Source organism: Anabrus simplex, chromosome 5, assembly GCF_040414725.1.
Source record: "Anabrus simplex isolate iqAnaSimp1 chromosome 5, ASM4041472v1, whole genome shotgun sequence".
In the NCBI taxonomy this organism is placed as follows: domain Eukaryota; kingdom Metazoa; phylum Arthropoda; class Insecta; order Orthoptera; family Tettigoniidae; genus Anabrus; species Anabrus simplex.
The window spans coordinates 450,832,841-450,846,779 of record NC_090269.1 but is presented as its reverse complement, the minus strand read 5'-3'; the positions used below and the strand labels follow the sequence as shown (position 1 = coordinate 450,846,779).

The window sequence follows — 13,939 nt, the reverse complement described above, 5'->3', positions numbered from 1 at the left end:
GTTATCTAACATGCAGTACATTTTATTTCTCTGTTAACCTTTTCCGGCCCAACGTCGAGATCACGTCGACATTACGTTTCGTTCTACATGATAAGTTGTTTATTGAAGTTCCCTTACCTGATTGAGGTCAGTCGATATCTCTTGAGTTTCTAGAACAAATTTTTAACACAAAAGAAGCCATTCTATTGTCTCCATGGATATAATACGAGCCGTGTGTCGTCATGGTCACCCGCGGCCTGTCGGCTGTGTTTACAGTGAGAAGTGCTTTACACGTGTTGCACTAGGCATGTTTATCTATAAGAGCGAATTGTCTCGGTTGAAGGTCCGCCAAGATGTTGTCCCTTCGAAGCGTGGGGGTTTTACCTTCACAGCGCTGGAGCTGCTGTCGCTGTAGGTGAGCCTAGCAGGAGTCTCCATGGCTGTCACTCTCGTACGCAGGGCACTCACTTCTTCTTTCAGGTCTCGAACACCTGACTACACAATCTGCGGTATTTCCTTGATCTGTTTTTCAACCAGTTCCTGTACGTCCTGCATAATGTCACTCTTTAATTTTCTTTCGAGGGAGCCCATTTCCTGTTCTAATTTACCTTGTCCACCCTTAAGTTCATTTAATCCCGGTTTCAGTTCGCTGTTGACTTCGTCCTGTTTGGACGAGAGTTCGCTGAACTGATTGAGGAGAGGCTGAAACTGTTCGCTATCCATTTCACTATTCACTAGAAATTCCTAGTTACGAAATTATAGCTGCCAGTCGATCCCTATTCTGACACCAGGTGTGACGAATTGGCAGGGTGATAGGATAAATTAACACTAGACTGATAGCTTCTGCACTAAGATTTATTAGCTAGAACTAATCTACACATAACTTTTGCTCATAACACACACTTACATAGTTCGCGCGCTCTCTCTCCCCCTTAGTTTCTCACACTACACAGTTTTACACCCACACACAAGGCCCCACGACGCACGGCTACACTTTCTCTCCTTTGGCGATGTGGCACGCTAATCCGACCTTCACAGCACTGGCAGTCGCTCGCGACTGAACTACACCAACCCCAGGCAATTCACTCCTCTCTTATATAACTGCGCCGGCCCTTCCAGAACAGTCGGGGTGCTAGATGTATCCAGGAACATCGCGAGATGCAAGACTCCAGATTGATCGCAGAGTGATTTCCATAGTCCTCTGCTGTGCTACCGCAGACGGAAGCGAGAGGGGGTGGGCCGATACCGTGACGCCGCCGGTCCGTAGCAAGTTGGCATGGTGGACGCGGTAACCATTACAATATGATGTAATTATACGGCATACCACTGAAGAAGGTCTGTGTGGCAGGAAAATATATCAGCGACTGACATTATATAAGCAGCTACTCATTGCGTATTGCAGAGGTCTCACAAAGAAATTGAAGCACCCAGAAAAATGGTGAGATGTCACCGTACACACCATCGGCGGGTATGCAAATTATTAGAGAGGCGGGTAGTTCTGCCACCAGAATGCATTAGGCCTGGTAGGGACGTGGACAGCATCGGATATTGAGTGATCCCTCTGATATGCCGTGCACTCGTGTGAAACAGTTATCAGCACCTGACAAAGTTTGAAATGGACTCATTGTGGGCCTGCATTTAGCCGGCTGGTCGAATTGTGCAATATCGACATTGGTGGGGCAATCAGATGTGACAATAACCCGATGTTGGACTACGTGAGACCATGGGGGCAGGCAAGCTTCTGCTACACCACAAGGTAGGCACATTGTAACCCCTCAACATCTGCGCCTGCCATCCGAGAACAAGTAATGAACTCCCTAGCTGCAGCCGGACCGTGCCATGCGTAGACTGTCGTTAACAGAAGAACTGACCGGGAAACATGGACTGCTGATGAATGGCTGAGAGGCACAGTGGTGGTACTCCTGGCCATTGGCTGTGACCTCACGTCACGGCTGGTAGTGAGTGAGGGATCTCTGGAACCACAACTGCTTAATGTTGAGATACTCCCGTGTCCAGCAAGGTCCCCAGATCTGTCCCCGATGGAACGCATGTGGGAACAGCTCGGACGTTATTTTCGCCCTAGTACCAGTATCCAGGATATCAAGGACCAGTTAAAACACTTGTTGGCTAGCTTTTCTCAGGAGAGGAAACATTAGCTTTATGACACCGTTCACAACTGAATCAGAGCATGCATCCAGGCCCGAGGTGGAGCAACATCTTACTGATAAAGGGTCTGGTACTGTCAAGTTCTTTGTAAATTGGACTAGATTATTCAGTCACTGAAATAAGGTGACATGCCATCGTAACATGTAAAGTTTTATTTTGTTGTCTCCTCCCCTTCTGGGTTGTTTGTCTGGCAATGTATCAACAAGGATAAATATTTTGTTAGATTTTGTTGCAGCATTTCCAATACAGGTTGTATTTACTGAGTCAGCTCGTTCATGCTCCATCGCGCTCGATACCATTACTCTTGATTCGCTCATTCTCCGCACTGGAGTACAAACATTGCTACATTTGTGGGATGTTGCACAGTTTATGCATTTTGTATATAAATACTTTGATGGACAGATATATCACTTCCCATCAGTCAGCAACTCTCTTGTCTTAAAATAGCTCATTGCCCGACTCTGAGACGCCTCCGGTCTAAGATCGGTCTCCAATGATCGCTACGACACTCCCGTCTAGCGTTCTCGCCCATCGACACATAAACGAAATAGTATTATTCTCGTGACTTCGCAAGCCGAGGTCAACTAACGTTAATGTTTGCTCGTTAACACACAACATTTTGAGTCTAACACCTAAACAAACGAAGTTGACTAACTTTTTATCATGCGGCCGGCCTGCCTTCGGATTCGAAGTACAAGTGTGTCCTTATTTCCCCAGAGTTGATCCTTTTACGCATTATGCAAGTGACGCTGTGAGAGAGCTTGCAAATAACGGGAAATTGTGCACATCGCGTCCAAAACCACTCCGCAGAGCTCGTGAACTTCCTACCGCACGGTCTCTCAAACTCTCTTCTTCCAAATATATGAACTCAACCTAAGCCGTAGTGTTAAGCACTGGAAGTGTGACCTTGTGTTTGATGACGCTGGATTGAGGATGTTAAACTGGTAGTATTTATTTCCGTGGGATTGCCTGTTGTACTCTTGCTGTTGTTGTTTTCGTTGTTGAGTAATTATGTTTTATGTTTACTTAAGCGATGCCTAGGCCATTTATGACAGCTGATGGTGGAGCTGTTGAGGATCCAACCAGCCTTCGGGCTGAGGACTAAACATACATACATTACTGTAAGCGATGATGGCCACCGGGATATTTATTAGTTGCGATGCATTTGTTAATTACAATAAAAAATTAATGCATAGCACTAGAGAATTCAATTACATGAAGTTCTAATATTTAAGATATGGAAAGCGTCATACGAACTGCGTTCTCTCCTAGTTCGTGCCAAAACCGACAGATGACGCTAAAAATCATTTGTAATGGATCATGAGATACAAGCAATAAGCGAATGTTTCATATCGCTAGCTGGCAAAATTTGATTAATAAATTCTTTAATTTGTACTGTTGTAATTTTATTTAGTGCCAAATACGTAAATAGTGCTCCTTCTTGTGATAATGGAGTTCTTGTGCAGACAAATATTGATCGCGAACGCTTCCATTGGCTGAAATTCTGGCCAGGAGACAGCCCGAAAAAGTAACTTCTTGCTCTCTCTTACAATGCACACAGACTTTTAAAATGTTGTGAAGACAGACGTCTCCTATTTCTTGTACTCCTCAGGCAGTTGCGTAAAATATATATACGACTTGTGATCTGATTTTCTACATGATATGTTATATCGTTCCACTTACCAGAACCAAGTTCTGAGAGAGTTATCTTATAGGACGCACGAGTAACACTGTTTACCTAACATTTCGACACCCCAGAGTTTGGCTCTTTCATGTTCTACAGTTCTTAATCACTTTCACCACAGTTGTGGTAGATGATCAGTAAAAACCTAATTTTATTCCTCCGACATGAAAAAAGGGAACAACTAAGTTGGCCGTGCGGTTAGGGGTGCGCAGCTGTGTGCTTGCATTCGAGAGATAGTGGGTTCGAACCCCACAGTAGGCAGTCCCGAAGATAGTTTTCTGCGGTTTGCCTTTTTCACAGCAGGCAAATGCTGGGGCTGTACCTTAATTAAGGTCTCGGCCGCTTCCTTTTCCTGCCCCATTATCTGTGACGGTGCGACGTGAAAGAAGTTGTAAAACAGAAGAAATGATCGGGGGGCATTCACCCACATGTGCATTTGGCCCTGTTTTACGGCTGGATGACAGTCCCAACGTCAACCCTATATGGAGGGCTGTAATCACTATTGTGTGGTTTTTTGGTGGTTGGTAGTGTAGTATGTTGTCTGAATATGAAGAGGAAAGTGTTGGGACAAACTCCCAGTCCCCGAGCCAGAATAATTAATCTGACGCGATTAAAATCACCGACCCTGCCAGGAATCAAACCCGGGACCCTCTGAACCGAAGGCCTCAACACTGATCATTCAGCCAATGAGTTGGACTCCGGAAGCTAATATATATTATATTATAATATATATTACATTATGTAAAATATGCTTTATAAAGGTGCATTCGTTAAAACTCCTGGGGTGTCTGGTCTACTTGGACGACAACACCCCCCCACCCTCGGGCTACCTCTGTTTCTCCTATCCCAACATAACTGCAGCATTTCATATATTCCGAGTACAAGTAAAATGAATGCAAGAATAAACAGTTTGAGTAACGGTGCAATATTCTGGTTTAGAATAAATACGGTAATCTTATTATATTAATGGTCATCTGATAAGCAATAAAGAAGTGACATTTATACAAATAATGCGGCATAGAGACACACACAGACACACACACACACACACACACACACACGTGTCAAATACAGGTTTCTCGCCCTTCTTGTCCAAGGCTAGATGATAAAGCCAAGAGAATGATGACCCATCGTGACTCGTTATTTCGACATTATAAACAAATCCTAGATGACACAGACTTCGAATCTTACCGCATCTTAAGAAATCGCACAAAGCAGTTAATTAGAAATAAAAAAATGTATGTATTTTCGGAATTAAGCTAACAACTTAAATTCTAATCGCGCATGGGACCAACATCAACAGACACCGACAACTCCTGACATTCCACTTGACGAACTGAACGATTACTTTAGTAGAATAAATATTCAACCTACCCCAGTTACCTGCAAACGACTCACCGCCCTCTCCTCCGCCATTCACATTTCACAGTGTTACAGAATCAGGTTAAGAAAGCTTTGTATTCCATTACATCAAAGGCTACAGGTGTAGATGATATTCCTATTACTTTTATACATACCGTAATATTATGCGTGCTGTCCTGCCTATACTACTGACGCACATACTGAACTACTGTTTACTAAACGGAACTTACCTACTGTCTGGAAAACAGCCTATATTATACCGGTAGCTAACAGTTTAGACCCACAATCACCCTCTGACTACCGTCCTATGTCCATACTCCCTGCGCTTTCTAAAGCCTTTGAACGTTTAGTATAGGAGCAATTTGTGGAATACCAAAATAAAAATGCTCATTTGGACCCTTTGCAATCTGGATTTAAGAAGGGTCACAGTACCGCGACAGCACTTTTGAAGGTTACTGAAGAGATTAGAAACGCTATGGACAAACGACTGCTCATTATACTTATCCTTCTTGACTTCAGTAGCGCCTTTGACACTATAGTAATTCTGACTATGATAAAGAAAATGAAACTGCTAAATTTCGATCTGACTGCGCGTAAGGTTTTTAGTTCTTATTTCAGTAACCGTCAACAGCGTGTAACAGTAAACGAAATGGCTTCTAAATGGATAATGAAAGTTAGTGTTGCCCCACAGGGCAGTATTTCAGGACCGCTAATTTTCTGTATTTATATCAATGACATACCATCTGTGACAGGAAATAACACATACCACCTCTATGCTGACGATCTTCAAATATATCGACACTGCAAGAAAAGATATTACCTATGACCTCCGACGACTCAATATATATGCACAACGAGACTCTCTTACACTAAACCGCACAAAATCTCAGGCAATCATAATTGGATCACGAAAATCACTGACCTGCTCAAACAATGTCGCAATCCTGCCTATCCTACTGAATGGTAACATTATTCCCTACAGTAAAAACGGTTAAAAATCTCGGCGCAATGATGAATGAAATAGTTGATTGGTCTGATTACACGAAAGAAGTACGTAAAAAGATTTTTGGAGTTTTTCACCCTCTTAAACGGAAGAGGAATATATTTCCATTTGAGCTACAGGCCAAACTAATACAGACACTCATTCTCCCTATTCCTGATTATTGTGACGTTGTTTTAGTTGACATGACGAGAGAAGAAACACTTAAACTTCAACGAGCACTGAATTCCTGCCTGCGATTTATTTACAATATCAGGTACGATGTTCATATCACTCCATACTATCAGGCTGTCTCATGGCTGATGTCTGATAAACGTCGGCAGATACACACTTTAACGATGGTGTTTAGAACGGTAGCTGAAAGTCAGCCACTGTATATTTCTTCTAAATTAAACATTTTATCATCATTTCACAACTTAAATACACGTTCTAGATCCTTTATTTCTATTCCACTGCACCGCACAAATAAAATTAATAGATCATTTGTGGTGACTGTCGCCAGATTATGGAATTCCCTGCCAGCTCAGGTCAGAGAAACTAGCTTTCTTAAGGTCACCTGCCGAGACTACGTGCTGAGGACAGCTGACTGAACGGTACAAGTATGAATGTGTGCGTGCCTGAGGATTAGTCATTTTTAAGAGTTTTTAATATTAATTAGTTTAAATAAATATATAAATAAATAAATAAATAAATAAATAAATAAATAAATAAATAAATAAATAAATAAATAAATATATAAATAAATCATGTAAAGCGTATGGGTATTTTGATAGTTGTTAGAGAAAAATACACGTCACAACATATGCTAGGTAGGGTTTACCTTGTCCTATTAGTTCCCCTCGCGGTTAGGGCCGCGCAGCTGTGAGCTTGCATTCGGGAGGTAGTGGATTCGAACCTCATTGTCGGCAGTGCTGAAAATGGTTTCCCGGGATTTCCCCATTTTCACACCAAGCAAATGCTGGGGTTGTACCTTAATTAAGACCACGGACGCTTCCTTCGCACTCATAGGCCTTTCCTATCCCACCGTCGCCATAAGACCTATCTGTGTCGGTGCGACGTACAGCAATTTGTTAATTAGTTTCCCTCGCGAGCCTGGGATACAGAATATATTAGTATAAAGTTACAGTTTTGTGACGCTAATATTCGTATGTATATTTTTTATTAACGTGCCAGAAAGCAACGACACGGAGCTGTTGCCATTTCAACAGCGTTTCAGGTGCCACGGACCCAAGCCGGGATTTGAACCTGCGATCTCCGACTCAGGAGGACAGCGACTCAACCAACTGAGTCACATGAAAAGGAGGCGTTTTTGATTATTGTTATAAATAGATGCAGTTAGTATTTTTACAAAGTTTTTATGAGAAGCATTTATTACGGCGTACGATTTAAACTCTCCTAAATGCATGAGACCGGACAGAGGAACTAGCTGGAAGCTAAAGAGCTTTGCAGGGGTGTCGCTTCCTTCTCTGTTCACTTTTCCAAACCAAACTCCATGGCGTAACAGCCCCGAAGGGCCATCGCCTACCAAGCGACCGCTGTTCAGCCCGGAGGCCTGCAGGTTACGAGGTGTCGTGTAGTCAGCACGATGAATACTCTCCGCCGTTATTCTTGACTTTCTAGACCGGGGCCACTATCTCACTGTCAGATAGCTCCTCAGTTATAAGCACGTGGGCTGAGTGTACCTCGAACCAGTCCTCAGATCCAGGTAAAAATTTCTGACCTGGCCGGGAATCGAACCCATGGCCTCCGGTAAGAGGCAAGCACGCTACTCCTACACCGTGGCGCCGGATGGTGACTTTTAGGTCTCCTTATTTTAGAATTTGACTTAAGGCATCCTGCATTCGATTTCCGGCACTGACAGAGTTAAGAAAGGCATGGAATGGGGAAAGGATACAGCCTTCTTTGTGGGTGCAGTAGAGTTGGTTTTGAGTCTCCCGCAATCGAAATATCTACGACCTGGAAGTTAGTCACCTTCATGGGGTGTAGTACCAAAGTGGTTCCTTTTTCTAAGAAGACAAATTACATGAAGATTCTACTTCCTCGCAAACGAAGAACGATATTGTCAATTTTACGAACAGTTTCAATAATGCAGCCGGTTTATGTTAATACAGAAGCTATGATTGTACATGGTAACAGTCAAAACCATCAATATCTACTGAAGATCCGTCACCGCACTCGGTAGGACCGGCTTTCTTTTCATATCCACCGGGCGAGTTGGCCGTGCGGTTAGGGGCGCACAGCTGTGTGCTTGCATCCGGGAGATAGTGGGTTCAAACCCCACTGTCGGCAGCTCTAAAGATGGTTTTCCGTGGTTTCCCATTTTTACACCAGGCAAATGCTGGGGCTGTACCTTAATTAAGGCCACGGCCACTTCCTTCCCACTCTTAGCCCTTTACTTTCCCATCGTCGCCATAAGACCTACGGTGCGACGTAAGCAAATTCTAAATAAAAAATAAAAAATCTTTTCACAACCCCTTCCAAGGAAAAGTTGTATCCACGCTACTGGCCTGGACTTACACCCACCCACTGAAATTATTTTGTGGGTGTGCCACTGTATCCACTCACCATTTAAGGTACAAGGTAAGCCCGAAGAATGGTTGGATACTCAAAATACACCACCATAAATGACGCGGTTATGGCTCAAAAGTATAAAGAAAGGTAAGGAACGGGATCTAGTATTTTAAGTAGAATCCGTATCAATAGAACGCGACTTCCCATTTTAAAAATGTTTCATGCATCGACTGCGATTCAAGCCTGGGCCGTCCTGATGAGAAGATAGAACCATTGGAACTGAATTATCACACCCGCCAATTACAAAACCGTTACCCGCAGTTTTGATGGTGCCATTTGAGGTTCCAATCAGTCCCCGGGCATTTGACAAAATATATAGTTCTACCTATCGAACTTAGGCCCGCATCCGCGATTGTCTTGCTACTGTTAGAATACACATTTTTTTCATTACTTACCGAGGATGCACATAGTTTTAGCTTCTCAGTAACAAAATGGTCCATCTTCAAAAAAAAATACGTATATGGCACAGAATGGGGAATTAAAGTGCAGTTCAAAATCCTGTCACAGTCTTCCCAACGTTGCAACTTAAACACAGCACATCTCTCAACCACGGTACAACCCGAGGATTCCTAGGACATTGTTGTTTCCTGGAACCGATGTGCAAAAGCTGACACGATGTTGTAAGCTTGCAACTGTTTCTGGCCGTGGTCGCCGTTATCTTGGTGGTCACGTCCCGACCCCTACTGAGTAATTCCTTGCTAATTGCCCTTTTCCTTATATCTTGACATTTGTCAACACACGGTTACATTCAAATACTGATGCCTCTACAGGGAAATATCCCCGTGCATCACAATCCTAAGTGTTTTCCTTTCATTCAAGCAGTACAAACATGGAGAATTATGTATGGCCCTATCGAGTCTTGCTAGTAGAGTCTTTGTCGGTACGTTAATTTAACATTTCGGCCTAAGTTTTTAAGTTATACGAACCGTACGTAAAACAACGGCTGATCCTAGCTCTAGTTTCAGGAAACATTTTGAGGGGGCAGGCCCCCTTGGCCTCCCTTGGCTACGCCAGTGGTAGAATGCATGGTTTCCGTGAAAATTACCACCAACCACTCCTGCAATATTCGTCACATGAATACTCCTAAAAGGTCACTGAGGAGGCACTGGATCAGCTCGACACTCACGGTCACATTAGAGGGACTGGACTTTCCATTCCCATGTGCAAGCCTTGACGAATGTTATCCGACAGTGCCAACACCTTCAGCTGCGTCCATTGCACTCCCATTTATATCTATTAAGACCCTATGATCTCTGCTTTTCATTTCCCGCAACATGAGATTCTTGTGTACGATATCGGGAGAATTTTCCGTGTCAATAAATGTATTCAGTTAGCAAAATGTAAAAGGAAAAAGAGAGTGATCATTAAACATGGAAGTTAATGGAAAATAGCTTATATTCATATGTGGATATCATAATCATATCTTCGTACGATGAAGGAATATGTTGTAGAACGTCAATTACTAAACATTTGTCCCAACACTGTCTCAAATAATCATCACTGGAAGTTCTTAACCGTGGAGCACAAACCTCCTTCACAAACGTTCGTTATTTTTTACGACATGACAAAAATAAGGATAATTTGGAGACACTGTATATTATATATTAATTATTGCTAAGAAGCAAGGCTCACAAACAGTAGTTTTGACATCCGTGAGAACATTTATTTCGAACAGTGAGTGCTTACTTGCGCTCGGCGTTCTTTGAAAAATGCCTTACAACAAACAGCACAAAACGTTGTTTTCATTCTCCTCTTTTTCGAATGTCTACTCGGGGCAGTTGATATTCCAGCACTTTCCTCACGACGGTGTTCGATTCCAAGGACTGACTATACAGTCAGGCGCAGATCATTTGATGGTGTTGGAATGTGTAACGTGCGAGAGTAGCTCGTCACTCAGTCAAATTAGGATGTGTTTCCTCGATGGAACATTGCTCTTTTCGCAACCGGTGTTGTATCCACGTAATATAAGTAATGATATGCCTATATCGTAAGCATTACTTCATTACTGACCTTTTTAGATGTAACAAAGTTACAAGCAATCGTAAAAATTGACTTCTTTCAGAAAGGCCGCGACTGTTTTCTAAACTGTGCGTGGAGTTTCCTCTTGGAAGTCATGAGCACAGCTAGCAAGGTACTGAAGCACTCGTACACTTTTCGCACAACAATGAGGAATTGGCAGTCGTAGACAGGTGTTGCGGCCAAGGGTTGGTGAGTCCACTTCATATATGGTATTTTAGGGTCGATTCCCGTTATGAAACCTTCTGATTCTCTACAGCCAAAGGAATGTCCAACAACTTACCATTTGTAGACTGAACATGTGTCTGATGATCAGAGTCATCTATTGGGAAAGGCAAGGTACACACAGGTGACAGGTCATTTAAGAACACAACATGACAGGAAGTTGTGGGAAGAAAATAGATTTGGAGACTTTCCTTGTCCTTTCAAGTTTACCTTCTTCCAGTGCTGTCTAATGTCTATTCTATTACGGGGTTCCTTTTTATGTTCCTGTCTCATCATATGACATGTCACTTGTTACAGATTTCCAATTTTTATACTTCTATGCTGAAAAAATAAATATGTGCAAATATAACATTTTTGTAAGCAATGCCTTGTTTACTTATTTTATATATACTTTTACTAAAGTAACCTCTTTACTGTACACTTCTTAACATACTTTCACTGTACCTTACAGGCTTTTGTGGGTGTTAAGGATGAATTACTTGTAGAAAAATATACAGATGGTCATCCCGCCCCATTTTCCAAAGAAGAAAAGTAAGTACAATTCAGCTTAAATAGATTTTACATGCAATACCTTCCAACTGTTCAGTAGCTCCCTCTGTGAACAAGTGGGGCAGTGTAAGTCTCCAGATCCTAACATCATGCGTTCAGACCTGGCTTAGGATCATAAAGATCATTCTTGAATTTGGTCACCTGTCTCTGACACTCATTTCATAGGTTTTGTGTTTGGGTCTGGCATGTTAGACATTTCTGGCAATGCATCCATGAACACCACTGAAAATTAGAGTAATTCTGCTATAGTATCCCTCCCGTAGAATTCTGCTTTCTTAACTCTCGGCACGTTGAAGTTGACAACATAGATGGCAACACTTGGGAACTGAGCCTGTATGATGTTTATTAACATTATTATCACAGTTATGTTTTTCTATGTGTTCGTTGATCATGACTGCTGTTGGTCTGACTCAATGTGCCCTTCCTATTGTCTGTCTCTTTACATTCTTCTGTCACAGCCCAAGTTTCTCCCATTGCTTGTATTACTTTGCACATATTTTTTCATTCTGTGATATCCTTGTTTTCACAGTCTGTTGCTGAAGATCACCCTGAGAAGCTTTGTGTTTCTTCTGGTCCGTTCTCATTACATTTCTTGCATGATTTCAGTTCAGCATTTAATGGGATACTTTTTGTATGAGCAAATCACACCCACTAATTTCTGCAAGAAATAACTAAATATAGGTTCACTTTCATTTGTCTGCGTAGGGACTTTTCTCTGTAAATGTCGGCCCAGCACTTGATAAAGATTCATCCTGCATCAACATTTTATTTTCACTTTTCTGTCTTCTTGTCGTGGCCCTTTCATATCTCGCTGAGTGTAGAGAAAAATTGGGATGACCAGAAGGGGAAGGTATCAAATGAGGTGGGCAGGGTTGAGGCTCTGGTCATGGGATATTCCGTCGTTATACATGTGGGAAAAGTGTGTGGTGGAAAGGCAAACAGGGTAGAGTGTATCCAGGAATTAGGTTGATGTAGATGTTGAGGAAAGTAGAAGAGAAGGAGAAGGTGGTAGTGATTCACGATGGTACCAACAATGTAACGCAAGCAGGTATAAGAATCAACATAGCTCGAGATGTGTGGGATCTGATAAATGCAGCACTGGTGGAATTTAAGGATACAGATATTGTTATTAGCGGAATACTGTGTCGGAGGGAAACTGAGTGGAGGGTGATTGGGGATTTAAATCAGACTTTTGAGTAGATGTGTGTGATACTGGGAGTGATCTTAATGGGCGGATAGGTGGTAGGGATCTGTGCTCAGATAGCCTTCACTTAAACCACAATGGAACGTATAAGTTAGGAAATTTGTTTGGGAGGGTTATATGAAGGTGCATTCCAGAAAACAGGGTGGTCTAGGGCACGGTGATAAGGCTACAGAAATCTGGAAGTCAAGTTGCAATGGCATAGAAATGTTAGTTGTTGGACTGTAGATTTATAGTAAAGAAAGGAATAGAATTAGTAATTTAATAGATACACACAAGGTAGTAGTTGAATCATGACTGAGAAATGATATAATTGATGCAGAAATTCTCTTACAAACCTTGAGTACCTATCATAGAGATAGGATAGGAATAGTAGGGGGGAGTATTCATTCTGTTGAAAGAAAAATTTGTAACCTACGAAAAAGTTAAAGATGAGAAACATGAAATTCTAGGTGTAAGGCTCATTTCTAAAGATAATAGGCAACTTGATGTATTTGGAGTGTACAGACCGGGAAAGGGTAGCGCTGATGCTGTTTCAGAATTATTTGATTAGATAATCAGCCATGTGTGAAATGGTATGGAAAGGAATGTGATTATAGTGGGAATCTCAATGTACCAAATATCAATTGGCAAGGTAATGGAAATGACAGAAAGCATCACTAACAAAGCAAATGAGTTAATATGGGAAGGACAGCTCAATGGAGGAACCGAAGTATCTGTCCCTGTAATAACTAGGAGGAGTATTCCTCAAATCAGTATTATTGGAACTTTATGTTTTATATATATCAATGATATTTGTAATGAAGTGGAATCAGTGATAAGGTTTTGTACATAGTAACAATTAAGTTACAAGATTGTGAGCGTCTGCAAAATGACCTCGAGTATGTTGTGAGATGGCAATGGTATGATGATAAAAGTCAGGTTGCGAGTTTCACAAATAGGACAAGTCCTCTCAGTTTTAATTACTGTGTTGATGGGATGAAAGTTCCCTTTGGGGATCATTGTAAATACCTAAGTATTAATATAAGGAAGGATCCTTATTGGGGTAATCACATAAATATGATTATGATTGTAAATAAAGGATAGAGATCTCTGCACATGGTTATGAGGGTATTTAGGGGTTGTAGTAAGGATGTAAAGGAGAGAGCATATAAATCTCTGGTAAGACCCCAACTAGTGTATAGTT

General features: G+C 41.9%; 1 protein-coding gene across 1 annotated transcript in view; it reads left to right on the top strand.

Annotated features, from left to right (window-relative positions):
- LOC136874637 (gastrula zinc finger protein XlCGF57.1) overlaps positions 1-13,939 on the top strand; it is a 214,118-nt gene that overhangs the window by 84,182 nt on the left and 115,997 nt on the right. The window contains exon 6 of the mRNA XM_068227988.1: positions 11,455-11,534. The gene's annotated coding sequence lies outside the window, so the exon portion shown is untranslated. The remainder of the gene's footprint in view (positions 1-11,454; positions 11,535-13,939) is intronic.